Below are 26,723 nucleotides of genomic sequence, written 5' to 3'. Positions count from 1 at the left end.
TTTCTGAAGGCACGGAAAAGGGGGAAGCAGAGACCCTCGTATCTACACTGTAGCCTTGAAATACCATTTCCCACTAAAAGGAACCAAAACTCTGGAGAAATGGTCTGCTTTAAGCCCAAGAATACACAAGAATGAAGTAGAAGCTACCAAAAACTATTAGGCTCACATCATAAGGTTACAGGAGCCCACTAAAGAAACTCCTATTGGCCAAAGATGGTACAGTCTGAGCATCAATCAAAAGAGTAACTGCAATGGACTTAAAAGCATCCAATCATTTAAAATCTGACTGTATTAGGATACCAAAAAACAAAACAAAAAAAAGAAACATGCCCTTCCTATATACTATATACCAGGTTAACCAAATAATTGATGAAGAAAAGTCTCTCTTTCTCTAAAAGGGTATTCTAGGAGTAAATGAAGAAGGAATTAGAAGGTTGGAATATTACCAGTGGCTCCTATGAAATAGCAGGTATAGGCAGAGATCATTAATCAGTAGCTGCTAATATCACAAAGACTACCCAGCAGGGGCCTTCTGGTAGAGTACAGGAATACTAATTACAAAATATTCCTGTCAAAAAAAAGTTAAACCTGAATCAGATCAAGCTTCTAGATCTAAATTCCCATTTATAGGAAATACACAAGACAGTAGAACATGATAAAGGTGACCATGAGGACGCAACTGCAAAATCCAAATGAAGGTAACAATTAGGCTTTTTGATAACAGATCAACTGCAACAAAGGGGAAAAAAAAATAAGGCAGGAGGTCTTTGAAGAGTTTTAAGAAACATAGTAACCAAATGTAACCTGCTGGTCTCGTTTGGAATCTGATTTGAACAAACCAACTGTGGGAGAACAGTTATGAGATGACCAAGAAAATCTAAAGTGACTAGGTATTTGATATGACAAAACTATTGTTAACATGTTTCTATGATATTATACTTGTTGCTTTTTAAAAAATATTTTTTAAGAAATACAAGCCAAAAGTTTACAGACGAAATGGTACGACATCTGGAAGGGGAGAGTGGGGTTTAGAAGACGTAGGAATGGCCACGACCTGATGACCGCTGCAAAGTGATGGTGGTCCAGGGGGCTCCTCACCCTCTACTGTGCTGAATTTTCCCAGAACAGAAATTTTAAAAAACTAAAATAAAATCGAAAGCAGACGCTGTTCCCGACCCCCTCCTTCAAAAGGAGAAAGATGCTGTAGGAAGAGGCGCCTGGCACCTGACTTCGTGGCTGCTGGGGGGGTGGCAACCGCAGGCCTAACTGCATCTGCAGCTGGCGTTTATGGGACACTTGGCGCCAGGCCAGGCACATGCTGACCCTCCGTAAACCCTGGCTATGACCCATAAGGAAAGCACTCCTACGTCCATTTTACAGGTAAGGGCACTGGGCTTCAGAAAGATGAAAGAGGATGCCCAAGGATGAACAGACAAGTGAATGAAATGTGTGTGGTTCTACAAGCTCATAAGCATAATGAGAATCAGAAAGAGTTACTTCTTTTCAAAACAGTCACAACTTTTAAGAGGGCTGGCTAACTCCATAATCCAAAAGTGTTCATGCTCTCCAGCGTTCAAGAACAGAGAAGTGGTGCTTTATGGATGACCATTTTTGGTGAAACTCAGGGAGCTGCACAGTCAGAGTTTCTAAAATCTCAAAGTAATAAGAGCAGAGGAGAAAACACGAAAAAGTGGAGAGCGTACATGCAAGTGTGTGTGCATTCAAGTGTATGTGTGTACAAGTGTGTGTGTGTGTGTGTGTGTGTGTGTGTGTAAAACCATGAAAGCAAAAGGGAAATTGGCTGAAGAAAGAGAGAAAAACAGAGCAGGAAGCCCAGCAAGAGGGGAAGCTGGGGAAAAGCTTAAAGCTAAACCTGAAGGAGGAAGATGGAAAAGCAAATAAATGAGCTCCTGCCAGACTAGTCCAGTCCAGTTGGGAGAAAACCTCAGGATCCTGGATGGAATACTGAAGGACCAAGGACACAGGGGACTTCGGAACGGGTCGGGGGCACCAATGGAGAAGCTCACCGTGAGCCATTTACCACATCGCCTTATTATACTTCACTTTAAACTCACACTCAGGAAGCAGTATTATTTTCTTCATTTTTCAGGTGAGAAAATAGAAGCCCAACGAAATTACATTACCCGATATCATAGCCAATAAGCAGAACTCGGGTCTGACTTTAAAGCCATGCTTTTAGACTACCTTATTACATATATTAAGCATTAGGGAAGTATACAAAGTTAGGGCAACGCCAAAATGGCCAACACTAGAAGTATCAGAAATGTAGTAGGAAAGATTAAGAAAAGGACAAGTCCTGAGAATGGGGGTGGATATAAGAGCACAAGTGCATGAGTGGCCGACCCCTTTCAGCCCAGAGACCAGAACTAGGTGAACAGAAGGAAAAGACAGTATCAACCAGTCCGCTCCCTTCCACTAAAAACCCACCACCTTGGAGATGTCAAAGGTGGATAGCAGTCCCATTAGCAACCCCATTTCAAAGCCTTCAAAGTCTTCTTTCAGGAGCCTGATTCTTAAGGGCTTTGAGGAAAGCCCTTAACTCCCTTTTCCCCTCCCCCCCTACCACTGCCCATCACATATCACAGCTTAAGACAAAGCCTAAATCACCTGGACGGGGAGTGAGGGATTTACCCCACCTCCCAGGTTCCCTACCAAGGAGTAAAGTCAAGGTCATCTGCCTAAATCCTACCCCCAGCGAGAGGCAATTTCCATACCCAAGCCTTCAGGGCGGTAGAGGGGGCTAACGTATTCTGACAGCCTGCCAGCAGAGCACATTCCAAAGAAAAACCAGATAAACTGGTAGGTCCAGTTCCAAGTTTCAAAACCACATCACCCCCCCATCTGCCCCTCCACACACACACACACACACACACACACACACACACACTCACTCACTCACTCACTCACTCACTCAGTCACACCCCTACAGAGACGTCTGGATCAATCCAGCCCCCAGTAGTACCTTTACCCTCTCATTTTCAATGGCTGAGATAACCAACCAGTCTGAGAGGTGAGGGGTAGTACTGAGTCTCCAGAGTCCTTGAGGGCTGAAACCAAAAGGGAAAAGTGGATCTTGCCCCTTCTCTGGAAGATAAATGACTAGGGTGGGACAGTTCCCCTAGGAAAAGCTTGATTGGGTCACACCCTGCATTTTAGGATCTTAGCCGCAAGTTCTGAAGCTGGAGTAAAATGGGCCACCAAGAACATGACACACTTTGTGTTTTTCTGTGCTTTGTGTACTTGTTTTGCGTACTTTGCCTTTTCCAAGCAGATGCTCCAAGTGAGGGGAAGTCTACCTTTGTTTCAATGTAACGATCTGTCTTAAATCCACTCAAATGCCACAATAAAACCCAGGTGACTTAATACACAGACTTCTGTTAGCCTGGCAGCTGTGAAGTCACACAGACCTAGGAAAATGGCTTCAAATTTTGGCCCTGTTACACTGGCTGTGTGACCTTGGATGGGTTACGAAATGTCTCTGAACTTCACTTTCTTCAACTACACATGGAGCTCCTAGGTATCAAAATAAGTTAATGCTGAAAACAGGCCTAACACAGAACCTGGCTTATCAGCCTTCCTTTCTTACCCAAATTCTCCTGGAGTGGCCCGAAGAGTTAGTGCCACCAAAAGAAGAGATGAGGAGTGAACTCAGCAGACTTGCATCTCCTCCACAAAATCTGGTTTGGGGAGGGGAGTGAGAGTGTGGGGTGGTGGATGGGATGACTCAGATAACAACACAATTTTCCAAAGTTTTTCTGCCTAAGGCACTCACATTTTATCTTTTTAATCTGAACCTCAGCTCAAAAGCTGGCTGGAGGGGCAGGTGGGCCAGTATCACCTTCCCAGAAAGAGAAACCGAAGATTTTTCAAGGGACCTGCCCAAGGTCACAGGGAAAGCCACTATCAGGGGCTGCCCAACCAAGCCTTCCTTCCACACAGCTGGAAATGGAGGACCCAGATCCCAGCCCCTGGAGGACCCTCAAAGGCCTTCTCCCAAATAAACTGCCCCAACAAGGACAAGTTCTCCAAACTCTCAACAGCAAAGCCCAGACACCACTGCTTCAGCAAGACCTGAAAGACACTACAGGGGCCTGAACACCTGCCCAAGTGACTGCCTCGAGCGTGGAAAAAACAACTCAGTGAACAGGGATGTCAAGAGACCCACCTGGAATGAGTGTCATTGCAACTACCTTTGGTTTTAGGCGAAGCACTAAAATTTCTGTAATTCCTAATATTCCACTCCATTTTCCCGGCCTTAAGTACTCAGGCACACTGACGAACATGTTTATACTCTCCCAAAGAACACAGATAAGCTAGTTCAAAACCAAAGGCTGTCAAGAGCTCCAAAAACACAGGTTCAGCAACATAATCAGATTTCAGTTACAAATTTCAGTTACAAATCTTTCGGAATTCCACCGGGAAAACTTCCTAAATTAAACTTTGCTAGTCAAAAAGGAAATGAACCAAAGCTGAATCACCCCTATGAATGATGAGAATTTTTTGCTTAATATGTGAGGAATTGATTCTTAGAAAAACAGAGGATTTTAAACAATCTGTTTGAAAACTAGAACAAGTTTATGGGACAAGTTGTTCCCTGAAATTCCCCTCCGTTGCAGCTCCAGGCTCACAGCGGCTCGGGACACCCCTTCGGGAAGGCAGTCGGGAGCTCACCACCGGGGCACCAGGCAGGCCTCCTGCCCGGACCTTCTCGCCATTCTGCTTAATTGCAGGGAGTCGGCCAGTTTCCTCCACAGTTTCCTATGAGCAGAATGACCATGTAGTTTACCGTCCACAGGGACATTTTGGAAGTAAAAGGGGCGCTAATGATTAAGGATAACGCCAAGACAAGAAGCAGAAACCAGGCCTGTCCCAGGCAAGTTTACACAGCCACGGGGAACAGTAAAGGACAGCCCTTTAGAAAACACAAATGGATAAAAACTGCCACAAACAGTTGTTATGAGAAAGACGGCCAGCACTTGGTGGAAGGACACAGGAACTAGGAAAGACCAAGTTGAAGCATAGGGTATAAATTAACCTGACTCTGGGGGTCCCCCCACCCATCTTAAATCAATTTACAAATCTGATTCAGGACTTGACTTGCAGCCTCATGTACCTTCTGGGTCTCTCTTCCTCGAGAACTCCTAGTTCATCCTTTATGATTTAGTTCTTGGACTGTTTAAAGTATAAGCCACACAGGCAGTAAACACAGTCAACACTATTCATTAAGGAGTCATTCCGATTCATTGAAATCATTCTCTACAAAGGAAAAAAAAAATATCCCATTTTAGACATACCTGTTGTAGGCTCCTCACTAAAACCGGCATACTCAGAGAAATGTAAACTCATACTAGGTCATCATCACTTTGAATATCAAGCTTAATCCCTTGACCAGCGAAACAAATGCAGGTCAGCACGAGAAGCGCTGGGGGTGCAGCGATGAGCAGGGCCGACGCTGCTCCACGTGGCAATGACATTAACTACCTTATTTGTCCTATGAGATTAAAATTCATCTACCATACAAATTCACCCTTTTCAAGTGCAGTAAGCCCAAACTTAACATTGTCCGCAGGTTCCACAGCTTTAAGCAAAAAGACATTAAACAAAATCACTTTTACCATAAGCTAATGGATATAAGCAAGAGTTAAGTTCCTACAGCATTTCTTCAGTGTTATAATGAAACAACGCTGAACAAAACGACGTTCTTTGAGAACACGTCGTGCATAATTCAGTGGCTTTCAGTAGATTCGCAAGGTCCTGAATCACTATTTTTAAGTCAACCTTTTCTCCATCTTCAACTGTCGACAGTCGCCTGCCTTATTCTGTAAGCCCCTATCCCCAGCAAGTTTGCTCACCCTGGAGCAATCTCTAACATAAAGACCGGGAGGCCTCATTAACTACCACACAGTTCTATATTCCATGGTTAAGAAACAATAGGAGCGGAAAAAATAAATGCAGGTGGTCCCGGGGCCCTGGCTCACACAACGCAATCTTAACTACTCAAACCAGGCACTGGAAGTGAGTGGCCCAGGTCAAAACACTAAGGGATGCTGACCACACTGAAGTGTCGCTGGGAATCTGAGCAGAGCACAGCCAGCTCAGGAAACAAACTGAAAACACAGGTCCCTACCCACCAGCTTTCAGAAAGGACTCAGCTCACTTACCCAGGAAGTACCTGGCTACTAACCCAAGTAGACCCTCATCTTGGATTAACAAACATGCTCTTACATATGCAAAAACACTGGCAAAGGGACGAGCTGCCACTCACATAACAGTATTATTATTTAAATTGTATTTAAGGCCCAAAGCGAAAAGTCTAAAGAGAGCAGCAGATCTAATTCCTGAGCTTAAAGTACCTACTTGATCTGGGCTTTAACAGCAGTCACACTGAGCTAGCTAGCTCTTCACTAAACCTGACCATAATTCTCAAAGCAGGGAACATCTTTCCCATTTTCCAGATGAGAAAACAGAGGGCACAGACAAGGTGGGCAGCCTGTGCTAAGCAGGTATTAAGAAGCGCAGGAGGTGGCGAAGGTCGGGGGAGGTTCCTCTCTACCTTTTGTGTCATCACCCAACTGAAGCTGTTTAAAGCCCTCAAAACACCAGCAGTGAGGAATTCCTCTGCTGCACAGCCATGGCCCTAAGCACCATTTCTCAGAGAAGAGTTCCTAACAATTACCTTAGAGAAGAACTTTTAGAACCCAAGCCCAAAGTGAGAAGTATGGTTTCTAAGCAAGAACCTTAGAAAGAGGCTTCCTTTTAGGCAGATGAAGGTTATATTGATCATACTACCCACTTTTTAGAAGCACTGCCATTTAATTTATACTACCGTTTGGCAAAGAATAACTTCAAATACGATGTGTTTACTGATGGCCTTCCTCTACTTCATTTATAGGGGAAGTGTGGCACAAAGCGATTGATGTAGGACCTCACGGGTTGCCCCAGCCTGAGACCAGCAGTCCAGTCCTTCTAAGTAACTTTGCCTCAGCCCTGGGTGTTCCTCAGGAGCCCCTGTCCAGGCTGACCCTGCAGGAAATCTGTGAAGACCTGGTAGGCTAGATAACACTTGAATTCGTTATTTACTGAGCCTCACCTACCAAGTGTGAGGCATATAGGAGGCATTCTATTGGAATTTCCAAATGGGGACACCATGGGCTCACAGAGGAGGTAATAGGTCTAAAGCCACAAAATCAGCAAGTAGCTGAGCTGAGTCCAACTAAGGCGTGTCCAACTCCAAACCTGTGGGGGCTTTTTGTTTGTTTGATTGAATGTATTGGAGCAACACTGGTTTGCCAAACCACACAAGTACAACTCAACAAAGCATCATCTGCACACTGCATTGTGTGCCCAACATTCCAAGCAAAGTCTCTTTCCAGCCCTGTTCCCCCGCTATTTGCCCACCGTCCCTCACCCACCTCCAACAACACCCGTGTTTTTAAACATGCATAATTAGCTTGCCTTTTTCCAAACCAGAATCAGGCAATTTCCTACTCCCCATGTTAACCAGTTCCTTCCTCTCTCCCTCCTTCCCTCTGTCCCTCCCTCCCTTTTTCTTCTTTCAATTAATTGTTCACAGCCAAGTTTCAGATCTATACTAGCTCATGATTGGCGATAAACCTTCTTTATCACTATTTGAAGGTTGAATTCATTACTATGGATATCTCAGGGGGGTCTTTTTTTTTTTTTTAACAACTCTACTCCCCAAACAGCATCTGGCAAGGAAAACAAACCAAACCAAACCAAAACCCTTCAAGGCCCAACTCCAACATCACTTCCTCTGCAGACCTGTGCTCAGTCTCCACCACTAGGCAACAAAGCTCTTTGGAAATGTCATCAGCACTAACTCCATTGACTTTTCCCCCTTTATTCTGATATTACATTAAAAACATCCATGCTCCTAAAAATACGAATGTGTAAAAAACGAAGTCCCTCCCCCTCCCCAATCCACTGCCTCCAAGCGAGCCCTGTCGGTAACGCACCAGCCCCGAGATGCTCCTCAACAGAGATGGATACACGTTTCATCAACTCTTAAGACACCGCTGATCAGAAGATACATGATTTTCTTTCTAAGAAATACTGTTGCAAAACAAACCATCCCAGAATGCCTCCTTATCACTTAGAAATCATACTTTATATGTAATGAAACGTTTTCATCACGTCCATCTTGCGCATACATAGAGGAAAGTATAAGCAAAACACACTGCATACGGTATTCTTAAAACAACTTCTGAGAGAGATCAACAGCCATGCTGTTTCTCACCACGTCGCCCTCTGTGATGACGAGCATTCTGCACTGGCTCCACAGGTTTTGACGGCGGTGTGCAAGCGCATCATGGGTCATTACTACAGCCTGGCCAGTCATGACTGGAGGACATGTTCAAATACGGAAGGCATCTGCAGCTTGGAGCTTGTGAAATATGGGATACACGACTTTCCCACTGCACGGTGATGACCCCTTACATGCTTGTTTCCCTTCCTGTAAATTTGACTGGTCACCATTCACTGACCACCTTTTAAGGATCACCAAATCCGTGGCACACAGTAGCACCTGTAAATGTTTAAATGTCCAGGGTCAAGCAGCAGTTCCATGCAACATAGAGAGCATCTGAATTTCAAAGAACTCGAGGTGGAGAGAAGAGAGAAGAAACAAAAGAATGAAAAGCCACATATGGTTTAACGGCAGCAGGTTTGTCCCTGGGATGCTATCAGGACCACCTTTCCAAACCCCTTACTCTATCTACAGTGTGAAGGGATACCAACCGAGGGGCTCAGAGAGCTCAGAGAACACTACTCTGGTAGAAAAAAAAAACACTACCTCTGCAAACAGACAGGCCAGAATTGAGTTTTTACACCCGTCGCCAGCAAGCCTGACCCAGCCACATCTGGAAACTGCTACACTCCCAAGGGGTAACAGATGAGAGCTGAGCACAAAGGAGGGGGTTCTGCTCATTTTATTGCTTCTTGGGCATAAAAGGGTACAACCTTATTTTTGTGCAGTTGTGTCTTTAAAACCAACCATGAACATCTTTCTTGTATCCCACAGAGATTCAGCATATGTGCTTAGGCACATCACCTCACAATATGGGGGGAGAAAAATCCCAATTCAAGAGTTAGAAGAGATGGCCAAATGCTATCTGATTCAATCCAAGGATAAAAATTAGGGTCTCTAGAACAATGGTTCCCAATCAGAGGTGGACACCACTATGGGGTCTCTTAGAAAAACAGAAACCATGCACCTCCCCAACCCCCCCCCCAAGTCCGCAGGAGCGATGACCAGGCTGCAGAAAGCTTTGTGCTGGCTGCCATGCCAGCTCAGGTGGGAACCACTGGTGTGGCAGAGGCTCCCTGGGGCAGGAGCAGAATAAGGCTGCCCTGGATTTGAGTCAGAACCATCCTGAACTAGCCATGTAGAAGGATCCAAGTCCTGTTAGTTACTAACCCCAAAGTCAAAATCTGGAAAAGGCGAGAGACAGTGCACCAGGAAGGCGGGCTGGAAAAGGTGCAGAGGGTCTTACCCCCACTTCCCCAGGGCCTGACCTACAGCAGGGACACCAACATTTGCTGAATGAGATTCGAATGGCTGATAAGCACATAGTCATGCACATCATCAAATTTCCACGGAGCCACCTACTGTGTGCAGAAAATCCAAGCGGTTTTGGCAACTCAGGCAAGAGTCATCTCCCACCCCTGCTCCCCTCCCTCAACTCACAGAAGAACAGATTTTCATTTTTCTCCAGCTTCACCTGACATCTGACTAGGTGTTCTACACGCATTTCCTCATTTAACAATTCCTAGTCATAAAGGGAGCTGATTCCTGCCTCCAAATCCCAAACACCACTCCCTCTGATCTCCAGTCATACAGATGCTAATCACCTTTCCATTTTACATTTTCTGATTATGGTAAAATGGAAAGGTGAAAGAAAATTAGGGATCTATTTTTAATGCACAACAAAACTAGAAACCTTTTTCTCTCAAAATAAGAACAGTATCAGCCTTATCTCTCCAGTACTTAAAACAAAAGCAGGTTTTGAATTATGGGGATTTCTTGGCCCTGCCCATATGAAATGCTATTAAGTATTTGTTTTCTGTGTTCCTCTCAATGAAAATACCTGCTGAGGTCTTCTCAGTGTCCCAGATTTCAAGACAGGGCTGAGGGCTGGGGACTGAAGGTTCCCTTGGCTGATGGGGCTCCTTCCAACTCTAACCACCATTGTCCCCCAAAGGCTTTCAGATGAAAAGGCAGAAAAATTGAAAGAGATTCCACCAAAGGAAGCATCGCTCACAATGGTTTCAATGGTTTTTGGAATCAGCTAGCCCCCAAGACACCCCCAACCACAGTGATGGGTGATCTGAAAATGAAGCATATCAAAATGCTATTGATAAGCTAAATTACCAGACAGCTTATCTGAGGCCCACATCCGCCATATGGTGCCCCAACTTCTGCCGCCTGTTGCTGCCACAACAATAGACACGCCTACCCAGAAAGCACCATCGGCCAGAAACCCAGCAGCAGTGGCATGCGGGGCGGCCAGTGTTTACATTTTATTTCGTGCTGTTAGCTTTGTGGGCCCCCCCCCATCCCAACAGGGACTTGAAACGCACACACATTCAATGTGCAAAACAGGCGTTACCTGCAGACACGTGCGTGCACACCTCAATGGTGCATGCGGATGGGTATACATCAGGTGAACAGAGAGAAAACCAGATGTCAACTTCAGAACTGGAGCTGCCTGGTGGGGGAGGGCGAGCCGGGCAGGCTCCCTGCGAGGGCTGCTAGCAGACAATGCTCTTTTCTCAAAACACTCGGGCGGGCGGGCCTTGGGGAGTGGCTATTTAAAACACTTGGCTCCTTTTATTTCACCACCATGGAAGCGAATTCGGCTCTGAAGTGCCAGAGCAAATGAAGTCATTTGGTTTCTGAGGGCTCCCTTCACATTCTAGCAGTAGAAGTGAGACAAGACAAGAGTCGGAAGGTCCAGCTGAAGTTGTTCTTTCTTCCAATTAAAACCGATTCCACAGAGGAGTTGGTGCCTGGGCTTATTAACTTTTTTCTTTGAAAAGACAATGAGGTCACAGGAAATTTAAAGGACACACTGGACACTGGAATGAATGCTGTCAAAGATGACTCCACTGAGGAAATGCTTCAAGTCAAAGTGTACAGACAACCAGATAAGGAGATCACTTTCTAAAGGCTTGGTTGGTATAAAAGATTAATGGGGACTTGTGTCAAATGAATTTGTAAGATTTCTGCATTTCTTCCTACTTTCTGCTCTCTCTAAAAAGATTCCTATCTTCACAGAGATGGCATCACTGACAGTAATAAAATAATCACTTTTCAGTTTACTATCTATTAGGGGGAAAACACTGGTTTTCAAAGAGAATTCAGAACATATAATATCTGGTTACGCAAAAATGTACAAGATGCAGGTCTGGATAGGTGCAAAGCAAAAAAAAAAAAAAAAGTAAATAAAAGACCATCTCTTTCCTAATATTCAGCTCTAGTTAACTATTACATAAAGGCATTTACTTCACCCCTCCCAAATTACCCCCTCTTCAGCAGACAACATTCTTAAATGAACTTTTCAAATTTTCTTAAACATTCTCAGTTTAAAAAAAAAAAAGCCCTTTCAAGTTAAATTGAGATTGCACTTGAACTCCATCCAAGAGCAGAGCTGAACTGAATTATGATAATTAGAAAGCTGTGCCTATAAAAATGCAGTGCAGTTCATGCATTTTTTTAAAAGTTCATGCCAGAGAATATAAGTTCAATATGTTCTCACATAATTAACATTTCCCACCATTAGCAGCAGTTTTTCAGTTTATATATCAGTAAAAACAACAGCACTCGTCATTGTTGTATATTCCCAGTCCATAGTGTTCTAGTCACTTTACACACACATCTAAACCTGTCCAGGGCCTAAAAGCAACCGGAACTTCCCACTGGAGATGATGGCGATGTAACTTGTTCATCAATAAGCTGGTTTTTCCTTTGAAACCCATTTTCCAATGCTGGGCTCTGTCCCTTCAACTAAAACTGCTAATGAAATCCTAGGGCAGAGCTTTCATTAATTAGTTTTTAAACTAATGTGGAAAAAGGCAGAAACCATTGCATCAGGATAGTAAACACTGACTTAAAAAGCTGGGGGGAGGCGAGAGGGGCTCCCAACACTGCCAGCATGGAGCCTTCCCTTGGCCGGCCACGAAAGTAGCAAAGACAGCCTCCTGGAGCCAACCTCCCCCACCAACATCCAATCAGAAGAGAGACCAGTGGTTTCACAGTTAGCCAAAGACTCCCAGACGATGGAAACTATTTTTTAAGAATCCTCCCAACCATGCAAAAAGTCAGTGAACAAAAGAACTTAAGAGCTGAGAGTGAGCCACCCTGTAAGGACCACCATTCCCAAAACCCACTCTTCAGGGCATCCCGTTTGCTTTCACTTAAAAAAAAAATACATATTTTAAAATTATCTTGTTCTGCACCACTACACAGCCCAAATGTATCTGAAGAAATGGCGGAATTTCAACTGTGAGGGTAAATATAGGACAAGGTCAAGGAAGCTTGTGATGAGCATGTTACAGATTAAGGACTCTCAATACTTAACAGCTCTGAAATGAAACAACATAAAAACCCACACGAAACACTTCAGATATTTAGATCCAAACATTTTAGCTTTCCAAAAACTACCCCAGAAGAGAGAAGGCCCCTAACCTCCCTGATTTCAGATGTTTCCAGTAATTGCAAAGGACAAGGGAGCCTAACTTAGTATTTGTCAAAAAGCCTAACCCTGAAACATTAAGTGCTTAGCATGAACCTGAATTACTTGATTGTATCACCTTTGTGAATACGAAAGAATAAAAGACATCACTGATATTGTTCCAACATGACTGGGATCTAATTTAAATGCCACAGGGTAATCTGTGCCTTCTACAGATAAAAATTTTTAAAAGCACCACACAGCTATAGAAGATTATTCCAGCCATCCGTCAGTCCCCGAGAGCCCAGCAGCAAAGCCTAAGTTTGTGAAAGGGCAAAAAGCTTACAATATATTCTTCTTACCAAGTTCAGAAGTAGGACGTGAGCACTCTGCTGCTCCAGTCACTGACCTCTAAAAGGGAAGCTGTAATGCCTGTATTTATCAACAGCAAGGTGGGCTCTGATTTCCCTGCAGTGAGTTCTACAGAGAAAGCTGGACAGCATTCTTCAGTCTTTGGAGAAAACAGGCCCCAAAAGTTTGACCACTAAACAGATCCTACCTCGAAGCACAGCTTTCACTCAGCAATATTTCTTCTCCCTTTGCAATCTATTCAGAAACAAGACTGGGTCCCTAAAATACAAGCTTAAAAGTCTTATCTACCTACTATTTGTACGTGAACATGGTCTTCTTACACACACTAGATCATACATGAAACGCAGTTATTTGCACCAACCTTCCGAGTGATAAAACAACAGTTTTCATTTGCAGGCAATATAATCATGCTCACAATTAACACATAATAACATGTGAGATTAGAGCGAAGAGTAATCCCACAGATGTCCAGGCTCCTTTACAACCACTGCTTATGGGATATCAGTCCATTTCTGAAGCAAGAAACCTTAAAATATTGTTAATGGCACAGCTCACTTCAACAGCCTCTGTCACGTTTGGGATCTACTTTCTCTAACAGTCCCTGTTACATACTTTTCTACTGAAAATGTAACAACAAATATGATCTAGACACAGATGACAGACAACCACAAGTATATCCTTCCCAAATTTCCCCATTAAGAAATGCCCTCTTATACTTGCTGTTCCATATTGTCAGAGCCAGCAGAATTCAAAATTGTTTATAAATGACTGAAGCTCAAGCAGCAAAAACAAAAAACAAAACAAACCTTCCCCCCCAAAAACAGAAAGCTGGTTTTCCTTATGACCAGCTTGTCCTTTTTCTAAATAAAAGGGGGTGCCAATCCCCAAAGTAAGTGTATGAACATAGAATTCTTGCTGTATAAAGCAAGAGACAGGCAGAGAAGATGGAAGGGAGGAGAAAGCCGCCCTCCCCCGGGCCGCACCCCCACCCCAACTCTCCCTTCCATGTAATTAGTTTGCTGCTGCAGCACAGACACACACTGCACCACAATGCAAGGAAGCACCTCTCGGTGAGAAATTCATTTCAGTCTGCCTCCATCCAAGTTAGGTTGCCCTCCCTCCTTAAATTAAATCTCACTAAATATATGTCACGGTGAGTCCTGGTTTATGTTTTGGGAAAAGAAAAAAAAATCTCTAATAATCTCTCAGGGATATTCTCTGGATGGAATTCTGTTACCTTACAAAAGACCACCCAGAGGAGGACTCTAAACAAAGATTCTTTCCTATAATATATTTTTGTTCTTACTGTCAGCGCAGAGTGTCACACTGGTTTTGTTTCAAAGTTGTAAAAAAAAAAAAGAAAGAGAAAAGGTATTCTAGTAGTCCCCTAAAACTGTGGATCAAATAATACTTATCATTTCAGTAAAAATAAAATGGTCTACACTGGCACTTTTATACCATCAGCAAGAACCAGTAATGGATACTGCTTATCAGTTCATTTTTTATACCAACAACAAATAAAAGAATTGTAAACTCCATTTAAAACCTGAAACCTGAGAGTTCAACACAGAGTTGCACATACAAAGAAATGCTAAACAAAAATATCTGTGACCATTTATGGAAATACTGAGATTAGAAAAATAAGCCTTTCCCCGAAAAAATTATCAACAATTCAAAACCTCACTGTTGACAAAGGTTCAACTAATCCATTTGTCTTTCCTGAGTCACTCTGTAATTAGTTCTACTATTTCCTTCTAAAGAGAAAAGATTCTTACCAAAGTTGGATCTCAGTCTGGCCCGTATAAGCATTCAGATGTGATTGGGCCCAAAGATCCTATTTACGGAAGGGCACAAACCCAACTGTGAAAGGATGAAGCGCTGGGCACCGCCTGAGGTCTGTGCCCCAACCCCTGCCTCTAGAGTACTCTGGCAGAGAATCCCCCCCCCCCCCCATAAATAAGACACAAGCAAGATCCATGGCAGACTGCAGAAAAGAAGCCCACTGGTTGCATTTCCCAATGCAGGGAGAGCACCTCTTTCTGAAGGGATCTGTCTACTCAGGTAACCACCTGCAGGAACATGACACACCACAAATGATCAGACCACCTAAACTTCCAGAAACAATCATACTGAAAGGGGGGAGAAAGAAACATGTGGTTGTCCTGAACTGATAGTGTTCTCTACTCCATTGCTGCGGTATCTGTAGCATTTTATTTTTGTTTTTACACTATTTTAAAATCTGATAGGTTTTGCAGACCTTTCTGTCCCAGGACCTGGGTTTCCTGCAAGGCACTGTTTTTAAAAGACGTCTTTTTTACATTACCCGCTCCTGCAACATCATCTGTCTCTAAGTTTCCAGGGCTTACTGAGGTCAATTTTCATTTCTGCAAATCACAGGCAGCCACTTGCTTCTGAGAAGTTAACAAGTCTTCTGAGAAATGCTGGTGGCTGGTATTTCATTGTTTCACAAATATTTTTATCCAGTAACACCATTCGACTTTAAATAAATCTTTAAAAAAGAATTAAAAAGCAAGGGAAATTATGATCTGGGTTTTATTTCTTTCGTGGGAGGAGAAGAGGGAGCTGTGAGCCCTCCATTGTTTTCGACTCATTTAAAATGTTGCCTCGGTTAAAAAAAAAATACACATTTTTTAAAAAGGAAACTCACAGAACTTTCTTTAAAGCGGGCCTCTGGACTTTTGAAAACAAGTGTTGCTGCTACGAACAAAGACTAGAAGTGCACCCTGATTTTCTCGCCTCCTGGGGATCATTTCTCTTCCAATAAACAAACAAATCTCCCAGTATTTCCTACCGAAGGGAAGTTTTCCAGGGAAAGTCTCCTCCAGGGTTTGGTGGTAACTGCGACTCAGTCTTTTTTGGACACAATGTTTCTGCTGACTCCTGAAAATTTTCCACTTGAATGTGCAATGAAGCGGCGGCGGCGGCAGCAACAGTCCTGGAGAAGCGGCAAAGACGACCCTGCCTTCTTTCATCTTTGAAAAGGAGCGAAACCCCCGCCAGCGGCACAAGTCGACGAAGACCCGGGGCGGGCCTCGGGGTGCCCGGGAGGCTCCGTGGGGGTGTCGACCCGGCTTCGGGCTCCCGGGAGGACCTCCCCGCCTGCGCTCCCTCGAACTTCTGACTTCTCCGAGAAAAACGTGAAAACGGCCGGACGGAGTGAGGGTATGTGCAAGTGTGTGCGCGCGCGGGCGGGAGAGGGGGGCGCTGGGGGCGCGGCGCGGCGGGCCCGGCGCCTCCGGGGCCGCCATCGGGGGCCGCCTGTTGCCGCGCGGGCTCCGCGGCGCGCAGCCCAACTTGGCGTCCCGGCAACTCGCGCGGCGGCGCCGGGCCGCTCACCTTGAAGGGGGCGCGGGAAGAGGCAGGCACGGGGGCCCGGCCCGGACCTCCGCCCGCCGGCTCGCCCGCCCGCCGCACACAAAGCGGAGCCCGGAATGAAAGAGCGGCCGGAGCGGAACACGCCGCCGGCCCCCGACCCCGCGGCGCCCCGTGCGCCCCTCGCGCCCAGCAACAGCCCCGCGCGCCGACTTACCTCGCGAAGGGGGCCGCGCACGCCCGGCGAGTCCGAGGCAAACTTCGGCGCCGCTTCCCCGCCCTCCGCTGGGCGCCCGGCTCCCTCCGGGACTCCCGGTCCTCGAGCTGGGCTACCCCACCCCTGCTTAGCACCGCTCCTGCCACGGGGCCGGCTGGGCGCACTGGGCTACCGCCCGCGGCTCCGGGCAAAGGTGGACCGGGTGGGGGGGCTTCACTGCATGGCCTGTCCCCGGACTCGGCCGCCCCGGGCCCGGGCCCCGCCGCGCGGACCGACCCACAAGGTGGAAGCGAGTCTGCAAAGTGCTTGGTGGGCGCCCGCGGCGGGCGGCGGGGCCGCGGCGGCGGCTGCAGAGGCTCGGCTCGGCTCGGGCGGCGAGGCGCGGCGCGAGCGATGCTAAGAATGTTCGGAATGAGGACAGGAATGAAATGAACGCCAGGACCGAACTCGCTCCGGAGGGGTGGGGCCTTGGTGACGTCATGCGGCCGGCCGCCCGGGGCCGGGGGCGTGGCCTGCCGCCGCCGGTGACGTCATGGGGATTCGGGGCGGGCCTGGCTGGGTTGCCTGGCTGTTGGGGCGCGGGCTCCCCGCACTGAGCCGTGGTGGGGCGGAGTCTCGCGCCCACGGAGGAGCAGGGCGCGCGCGGGAGCTGCCCTGCCTCCTCCGGGCGCGGGCTCCGGGCTTTGTCCCGAGCTGGGCGGGGTGGACCGGAGGAGGGAGGCCAGGAGGAGTCTGCGTCCGCGCGAAGCTCCCTGGAAGCCTGGGTTCTCTCCCTGGGGCGGCGCCGAGGCTGGGGCTGCGTGCGCCGCGTCTGCTCTGCCTCAATTTCCCTCCTCCGCAACCGGGAAGCATAGGTGGCCGCAAAGCTTCTTAACTCACGAAAATCCGCAAGTCAGGGGAAGTGAAGTTCCTTTTCTGGAAATTCAGGTGGTTGTCCTCCTGCGCGGTGGACGCCTTCCCAGGGCCGGATTCCCAGCCTGCCATTTCTTCCCCTGTTTTCTTTCACTTTATAAAAGTTCAGGGCTCTCTTTCAAGTCTAAGTCGGCCCTACTGTTGGGCACAAAACGTTTAGCACAGCAGAGAAATAATAATGACAAAGTTCGAAATAACCCTACTTTGTTAGTATGGTCTTCTTTAAGTCATTCAAGAAATTAAGTTCACTCATCGCTGCGGGTTGTATTTTCCAAAGCAATGGGTCAAGTTCCCTAAATTATAAAATGCTGTATATGTCACATCACACCTTTGTGTGGGGGCGGGGGGGGGCTTAATTTCTATAATAAGAGAATTAGATTAATCCTACCTTTGGAGGTAATGACCCAAAAGTGACTTAACAGACCCAGTGGGAAAATCAGAAAGCAGCTGGGTGAAGTTGACTCGCTGTGGCAGAACTGTCAAAAATTTGGAGTAATTGTAATCTTCAGTTTCATGTAGATCAAAATAGCAAAACAGTACCTGTATTGTTGACCTCATTCTTTCTAGGCACTTTGCTCTTTCTTCCATTTGGGGCCTCACGATTTGTAAATAATGGTGCCTAATTTATGTGCCCCAGGAATCCCCTAAATATAGATAAATGGAAGAAGGGGAATGTGACTCACTTACTACAGCACACTATTACTGACATTTTTGTTGAGAAAGTTAATTCGCATGTAATTGTAAAAAAAGATAATAATAACACACAAATTGTTCACTGTGCCCAGTTTTCTCCCCAGTGGTAATGTCTTCCAAAATCACAATCAGGATATTGGCATTGATACAATCCACCAAAGTCAAATCTCCCAAATCTTAATTGTACTCATTTGCATGTACCTGTATTTAGTTCTATACAATTTTCCTCAGCTGGTAAGTATCTACCATCATGGTAAGGTACTAATGTATTTCATTTGCAGTTTGTATGCAGTAAGGTAATACAGTGAGGTTCACAATCATGAACCCAGACACCTTGGCACTGGTTTTTGGAAATGTGTAAAAACATAAATAATTAGGCATTAAAACTGTACTAGACATATCTCTCAAACTATTCTCATCTTATAAAAGCACCTGATAGAATCTGATGGTAGTGGCAGCCAAACAATAGGGTTTCTAAACCACTGTTTGTTGGCCCAGTGCACCTGGATGCTTTTCAGAGTCTAGCTCCTATCTACCTCACAGCCACCTGGCACTACAAGAGCTCCCATTCCTTACTGAATTGAAAAAAAAAAAATCTTTGGCCTGGGATTCAAAGCTCTTTGTGATGTACTGTGACTTCCTGACCAGTATTTACTTCAATTTCTCCCATCTGCATGCATATTTTTTCTTCCAGGAAGACTGCTCTATTAGATATTTCCTCCCTGAGACCCTTGAAGCTCTTTGTGCCAGACATATTACTTGTATTCAGTTAATTACCCGTGTACTGGGATGATACCTCCATATCTGAGCCTCTAGAGAGTGGACTGGGTCTCATTCAGCTCCATGTACACTGCCCGGGAACTACACATAAATGGAAATAACTCTTGTGAGTGAGGATTCAAACTGAGGCAGTCCAGCTCCAGATTTCAGGCCTTTAACTGTTCATTCAATTGCCCAAAGGCAGTGCTATATAGAACACTAAAGATCAGCCATCTGCCAGAGTGGCCAGTCCTGAGATATAACAATTATTTGTATCATAATGATACAAGACAGTCTGTTACCAAGTATTAATGGGGAAGAAACTAACTTGTTACACATTAGAGAAACAGTAACTCACTTAATGGTCACAAATCATGTTGAGATGGAAACTCTTGGGTGGGCTTTAAACGAGAAAGTAGAGCCAGTAGGTTAGAACAGCAATTTTCAACTAGTGTGCCACAGGAATTTTTAAAACATGCAGTAAATAGTCAGGGACACTGACCTCTTTTCCTTTAGACTGTCAACTTTTTTTAAAAATGACAACAGCTAGCACAACAAGAGACATTTGGTGTGAATGCATCAAAATTATACCTATCTTTGTCAGATGAGAAAAAAATTTTTTTTGGTGTGCTGCAGATTTTTAGTAGTTAGTTTGTATGTGCCATGAAATAAAAAAGGTTGAAAAATCACTGGATTAGAACTTACCCTAAGGAAGCACCTGGCTCAGGAAGGTAATACTTTCTAAGACAAGTAAAGATGTCTTTATAATAATGATGCAATTTGTCTCATTCCTAATAAAGTTGAGCACCTATTTTGAAAGGAGTTATAAATTGATACAACCACTTCGGAAAAGTTTGGTATTGGCTAGTGAAGTAGAAGATGCGCTACTCTATGACCCGGAATTTGCTCTTGGAAATACAGCCAAGAGAAACTCAGGTACTCGTGCACCTGGACACATACACAAGAATGTTTATCTGGGGCATTTTTGTAATAACCCCAAATGAGATGCAGACCAAATGTCCACTAATGGTAAAGGGGATAAATGAATTGTAATGTAATCACACTGTGGAATACTACACAGTACTGAAAGTGAACAAAGGTGCAGCTTCATAGCTTCATTTATGGATGAATCTGAAAAATAGAATATTATTGAGTGAAAAAGCTTGAAATAAAAGAGTCCATGTAGTATAGTTGTGTTTATATATAAAGTTTAAAAGCAAGCAGAATTTAACAGCATTGTTTAGGGATATATACTCAGGTGGCAAAACTAGAATGAAGGAAAAAACTAGATCCGAGAACATGAAGTCATTACAAGTCAGGGACAGTGGTTATCAGTAGGGATAGGGCGTGTGTCAAGGGAGGGACACAGGAGAGGGGGCTTCCGGAGCGCTGGCAGTGTTGCACTTTTGCCTGGTCTCATGGATGTTCACTGTAATGATTCTTTAGGCTACCTACTTGTTTTAAGCACTCTTTTTTACATGTCCGTAATATTACACAATTTTTAAACATTAAAAATAAATCTCGAAGGCAGCTGCCAATATTTAAATATCTCTTATGTGCCCAGGGCTTGACCTGCTTCTAAATCCTATCTCCTCTCTCATACTCACAATCATTTTAGCATACATCATTCCCTCTCTTCTAGATCTTTGACATCACTTTATCCTGGACCCTTTCCATCAGCATTTAAACATACAGAAGTCTCTCACTCATCCATCCATCCATACATGCATACATACATACATACATAGCCTATTGCCCTAACATCATCCTCAGCTACTGCCCTGTCTCCTCCCTTTCACAGCATAACTTCTGAAAGGAATCGTCTGACCTCATTACCTCCGTTTCTTTACCTCCCACTATTCCTCAGCCCTCTCCAATTGGACTTCTGTCTCCATCACTTATTTTGTCAAAATAGGTGTCTCTCTAGCCTTCGTTACTCAGTGCAGCTATCTCAATGGGCCTTTCATTCACCCTGTTTGGGATCATTCGCCATTGTCGACCATCCCCTCCCTGAAACCACCTCCCTCTCTCCCTGGCACGATTGTTTCACTTTCCTCCTATTTGTCTGTCTGCCCTGTCTCATTTCCCTTTGCTGACCCATTTTCCTCTAGCTGTCCGTTAAATCTTACAGTTCCGGATCCTAGATTTCCTTCTCTTCTCACTTGCTGTCTGGTCTGCAGCTGAAATTCACTTCAATGGTTTCAATTACTCTTTATTTTTGCTGTCTTTCAAATGTGCACATGCAATCCATTCCTCTCCTTGGAACTCCAGACATATCTTTCTATTTTTCTGCTTGACAGTATCACCTTGGTATCTCAAAAATTATGTCGAACAACCTGTCCCAAACTATGATCTTCCACTGTGAATATGGTCCTTGTCACATGTTTCTCATATCTGGGGAAAGCATGAGAAACCTAGATGCCACGCTTGATATATTCTCCACCTGCTGAATGCCCTTCCTGATGGTCTATATAGGAAAAGTCAATCTAAGATCCTGCGTGAGCCAACCCCTCCCAACCTTTTCAGACATCTTGCCTCTCTCCCTTTTAAACTAGGTATTCCTGGAGCCCACTGGATACATTTTAGTTCCTCAGATGTATCATCTGTCCACAGGGCCCTTGTTTGTGTGTGCATAGCTCCTTGAAATACCTTTCCCTCCTTTTTGTGTAATTCATTCCTCTCCTCATATTATTAGCTCAAATGTTATTTCATCAGGTGAGGTTTTTGTTCCCATATCTTTAGATTTTATCACATGGTTTTCTATTGTATTAGTTCTCTAATGCTGGATAACAAATATCCCCCAAACAGTAATATACTCATTTATCATCTGCTGTGACTTCTGGGGGTCAGATATTTGGGAATGACTTGGCCGGGTGGTTCTGGCTTGTAGTCAGTCTCTCACAAGACTGTGGTCAGATGTCAGCCAGGAATGCAGTTACCTGAGGGTTTGACCAGGACAGGACTGGACTTCCCACTTCAAGACTGCTCACTCACATGTCTGGCAAGTGTGTTGGTTGTGGTAACAGGGCTCCGTCTCTTTTGTACATGGACCTCTTCATATTTCTCAAGTTTGGACTTCTTCACAACATGGTGACCTGAATTCAAAGGCAAGCACTAAGAAAGAGAGAAGGAATGGGAGAGGGAAAGGAGAAAAAGTCTTACTCTTTTTCTGAAGCAGCCTCAGAAGCCATATAGCATCACTTCTCCCATATTCTCTTTGTGAGGAGAATTATATTCTGCCTTTTAGAGGGAGTGTCAAAAAATCTGCAGACATTTAAAAAACCATCTGTACTCTCTTCTCCTGGACTATCAAAGTCTGATAGTTTATATAACATAATTATAAAGATATGGTATATAACTCCATAGTATAGTATATGTGTATATATGTATGTGCTGTGTGTGAGTGTGTGTGTGTGTGTGTGTGTGTGTGTATAATCATTTGATTAATGTCTATCTTCCCACATCAGAACATAAGCTAGTGGAACACAAAGCATATCTGCCTTTGCCTACCATTTTATTTCTAATATTTAGCACATTAGCTGGCAATCAGTATGGAATAAATATAAATAAGTTATTAATTATGTTTAACACCAGTGACAACCCAAGTATGAAGTCTGTCCAGAAGGTATCTAGCCATGTACTATGAAAAACAGACATTTATTGAAGAAGATACAATATACAAGAAGCATTGCACATAGGACAATGACACCTCAGTCCCCTTCAAAGTAAGCACTTTGGGACCTCACACAGTTCTCCCAAATGCCATCAGCTGCCTCATTTTATTTTCCTGAATCTCATTGACAGTCTGAAGTCTCTTCCTTTTCAAAGGTGATTTTAATGTTGGCAAGAGCCTGAAGTCACAGAGTGCCAAATCTGGGCTGCAGGGGCCTGAGTCACCTGGGTGATTTGATGCTTCACCCAAAAACTCTGCATAAGACATGATGCATGAGTGGGCGCATTGTCAGGATGAAGCATCACCAATCACCAGCTGCCAATCACCAGTTGCCTATAACTGCAGCCTTCTGAGTCATCTGAGTAGTTTCCGCAGAGGAATGTTCAAGCTTAATGCAAAATTGGATGCAGATTCGATACTTTGCCTGCTCAGTCATTTTGAATGCCATGGCCACACAGTACACTTGCCCACTCAACAGCATCTGCTGCCCCACTGACTACAGTGAAGTCAGCATTGTTCACGCACGCACATTCCAGTCCACTCTCCTGGGCTGCTGGTTTACATCGATGTCGCACAAACCATTCTCATTATATTAACAATGGCTGGACTTTTTCCAGACAGATCTCGTAAGTATTATTCTTTCCATTTCATAAATGTGGATTTAAAATGGTTGTACAACTTTCTTGAGGACCAAAATTTGAATCAAGGTGTTTGATACTAAACCAGAACCATTTCTAGAACTCCAGACGTTTTCCCTATGACCACAAAAGAAGCACAAACACTACTTTGGCCTGAGTAAATAGTCTCCTGTGTTTCCACGATTTCCTCATCAACAAGAGTTGGGGTGGTTAATATGGCTTCCCAGGTATATGGATTGGAGGACAGGACTGTCATTGAGGTAAGAAAACACTCAGAATCTAATCATGAAAGAAAATTATTCTCCCAAATAATTGATCTTTGTAAATGTGTTTGGCATGAGCAAAACAGAAGAGAATGAGAAATTTCTGAAACTACTAGATTGTTCTTGGGAAGATCAACAAGAGTTGTCACTGAGAGAACTAGCACCTCTCAACAAATAGCAGAATCTTCTGTCTGACCCCATACATTCCTCCACTCCTGTGGAAGGCCTTATCTCCTTCTTCACTAAGGAGCAAGGGGCCATGCAATAGCTGTTGTGTCCAGTGAGGTGACCATTAATCATGTGTGGCTATTAAATTTAATTAATATTAAATAAAAGTTTAATATTTAGTGCCTCAGTCACATTAGCTACATTTCATGTGCTCAGAGGCCACTGTGTAGCCAATGGCTATTGTATTGGGAAGTGCAAATATAGAACACTTATATCACCAAAGAAAATTCTTTTGAACAATACTGCCAGAGAACCTGGGCAATCTTAGCCCCAGAGAATACCAAGTCCATGGAACAAGGAAAAACTAAGGGCTGGAACAATTTATCCACCCCAGGGAGAGCCCCAACTCACACTTGTAGGAAAATGTTACTAATCATGGGGTTCTGGGCACGGATTGCCTCTGTAGGTTTGTGGTCTCTCATCCGGCTTTCTTCTTCTCCTTCATCTCTCCCCTGAGCCATCAATCTATTTTATTATTTTATTTTTTATTACAGTTTGCATTCAACACTATTTTGTATTGTTTCAGATGTACACCACAACAGACAGACATTTATATATTTTTCTTTTTAAAATACTTTTATTTACTTTTAGATAGAGGGGGAGGGAGGGAGAAAGAGAGGGAGAGAAACATCATTGTATAGTTGCCTCTCACGCGCTCCCCACTGGGGACCTGGCCTGCAGCCCAGGCATGTGCCCTGACAAGGAATCCAACCAGTGGCCCCGAGGTTCACAGGCTCATGTTCAGTCCAGTGAGCCACACCAGCCAGGGCAGATAGACACATATTTTACAAAGCATCCCATATGACAATCCAGGTGCCCTCCTGGCACCGTAGACAGCCACCATGATATTGTTGACAGGATTTCCTATGCTTCATCTTATATCCCTGTGCCTGTTTTGAAACTACCAATCAGTACTTCTTAATCCCTTCACCTTTCAATCTCATTTTAAATAATTACCATCGCTCTCTAAACCAGACCTCTCCTCGCCTGCTGCCCTAAAACCAGTGAGCCTTGGTCTGGCCTGGAACAACACAGCTTTCACCCCTCCCTCTGCTTCAACCCGTTCCATCTTTGTTCTTAGGCCGGTCTCTGACTCTCTCGTATTGGAGTATGTGATTTCCTTCTCCCTCAACATCATCCCCTCCCTCAATTTCTCCATCAAGATGTGTTTTGAATTCTATTGGGCTGGCCAAAAAGTTTGTATGGCTTTTTTCCATAAAATAAAAGATACATTTTTCATTTTCACCAATACTTTTATTGATTTGGATATTTTGAGTATGTCGGCTGTCTCCCACTTGTTATAACGCTGATTTTTGTCAATCAATGTCTTGATTTCATTGCTGTCAACTTCAACTGGTCTACTCAACTGTGGAGCGTCATCCAGCAAGAAATCTCCAGCACGAAACTTCACAAACCACTTTTGACATGTTTGATCAGTCACAGCACCTTCTCCATACACTGCACAAATCTTTTTTTTTTTTTTTGCATTTCAGTTGGGTTTTTACCTTTCTTGAAATAATAAAGCATAATATGCTGGAAATGTGTATTTTCTTCCATCTTCAATATTAAAATGGCTGCACAAACATTCACCAATTTTGATGTCTTTTTTTGATGCACACTGATATGCCAGCTGTCACCTACAATCTAACAAAATGGTTACGAATAAAGCTCAAGACAGCTAAGTACCACTAGGGCCATCTCACTGAAAAAAAGAAAAAACAAGCTTCTGGGCCAACCCGTTATGTCCCTTCACCTCACTGGAGAATTTGCCTCACTCATTGTTGTCTGTCTCTTCAGCCAACAATGAATAGAACATAACTCTGTGTGTTCAAGAGGACACAGCTCCCTCAGTGGTGTTAATAGCTTTAACTGGGGCCACCATCTCCTCTTCCCCTTCATTTCTCTACCAGTTGGCTTTGGGGAACTGCTCATTTCCCTCATTTCCCACGTGGGGCCTCTCTCTCATTTGACTCAGTTGCTTCCCATTTATTAAAATTCATTCCGGATGTGGCATTCAAGTCTCTCCACCATCAGTCCCTCACCTCACTTCCTACCCGTCTTTCTCTTTGTTCCCTGACCACACTCATCTCTCCACCATCCACCACACACGTCTAAAACATTCCTGTGCCTACATCTTTATTAATACCGTTTCTCTTGCCAGGAATACTTGCTCCATGCACAGCCCCTTCACCTCTGGGGGCTGAGCTCAGGTTGCTCCTTCTTGACAAAGTCTTTCTGGTAATAAAAGCCTGTCACACTCCTCTGACTCTCACCACAGGGCATGGACCACCCGGGGCTACTGTGTATAGTTGTGTCGACATTCATCTTCTCTCCCTAGTTGAACTTCAAGTTCCTTCCTGGCAAGGACTTAGCATGCATGTCTTTGCACTCCCACGACTTTTTAATGTGGAATCTTGTGCACAGCGGATATTCTGATATCCACTGGGTTGGATTGGGTCGACTGACTCACACGCTGACATATCCCATTATCACTTAAAAAGGAGCCAGGGGTACACCATGAAGCAGTACTTTAAATGTGCCTCCTGAAAAGAATATTATGATATAAAGGCTGTCACAGCTATTTGCTATGTAAGTAATGGGAGGATGAAAGTGGCACATTAAAACCTAACACACCTTTTGGATGATCCTAGGACTGTGGGTGTGAGTGGGCTCAGGGAACCATGGAGAGGCGCAGAGCTCGCGAGCGTCATTGCCATCGCGGATGCATTTTGGTGGGTTTAAAAAAATCTGTGCTGAGTTTTTCTGTTTGGGGTGTTCTTGTTTTTTTTTTTTTCCTTTTTGGGCAGGGAATGGGGTTGGTACAGGAGAAAAGGTACAGGCTTTGGAGACAAGCAGAACTTGTCCTGGATCTCAACCTTATCGCTAACTTGATGTATGAAAGCAGGTAAGCAATCTCTTTTT

The 26,723-nt window shown here is 44.5% G+C and overlaps 1 protein-coding gene across 8 annotated transcripts in view; it reads right to left on the bottom strand.

The window, feature by feature from the left end:
• TEAD1 (TEA domain transcription factor 1) overlaps window positions 1-16,798 on the bottom strand; it is a 249,529-nt gene extending 232,731 nt beyond the window's left edge. For 5 of the 8 annotated variants that reach the window (XM_053673171.1, XM_037146794.2, XM_037146818.2 and 2 more), the window contains exon 1: window positions 15,898-15,984. The gene's annotated coding sequence lies outside the window, so the exon portion shown is untranslated. Of the gene's footprint in view, window positions 1-15,897; window positions 15,985-16,635 lie in introns of those variants that run through there. The other 3 variants (XM_037146831.2, XM_037146838.2, XM_037146857.2) reach the window with 1 other exon arrangement.
• Between the last annotated feature and the right edge of the window lie 9,925 nt (window positions 16,799-26,723).

This window comes from Artibeus jamaicensis, unplaced genomic scaffold (assembly GCF_021234435.1).
Source record: "Artibeus jamaicensis isolate MK-2021 breed Jamaican fruit bat unplaced genomic scaffold, CSHL_Jam_final contig_797, whole genome shotgun sequence".
NCBI lineage: Eukaryota > Metazoa > Chordata > Mammalia > Chiroptera > Phyllostomidae > Artibeus > Artibeus jamaicensis.
This window is presented reverse-complemented; position numbering and strand designations above follow the sequence as displayed.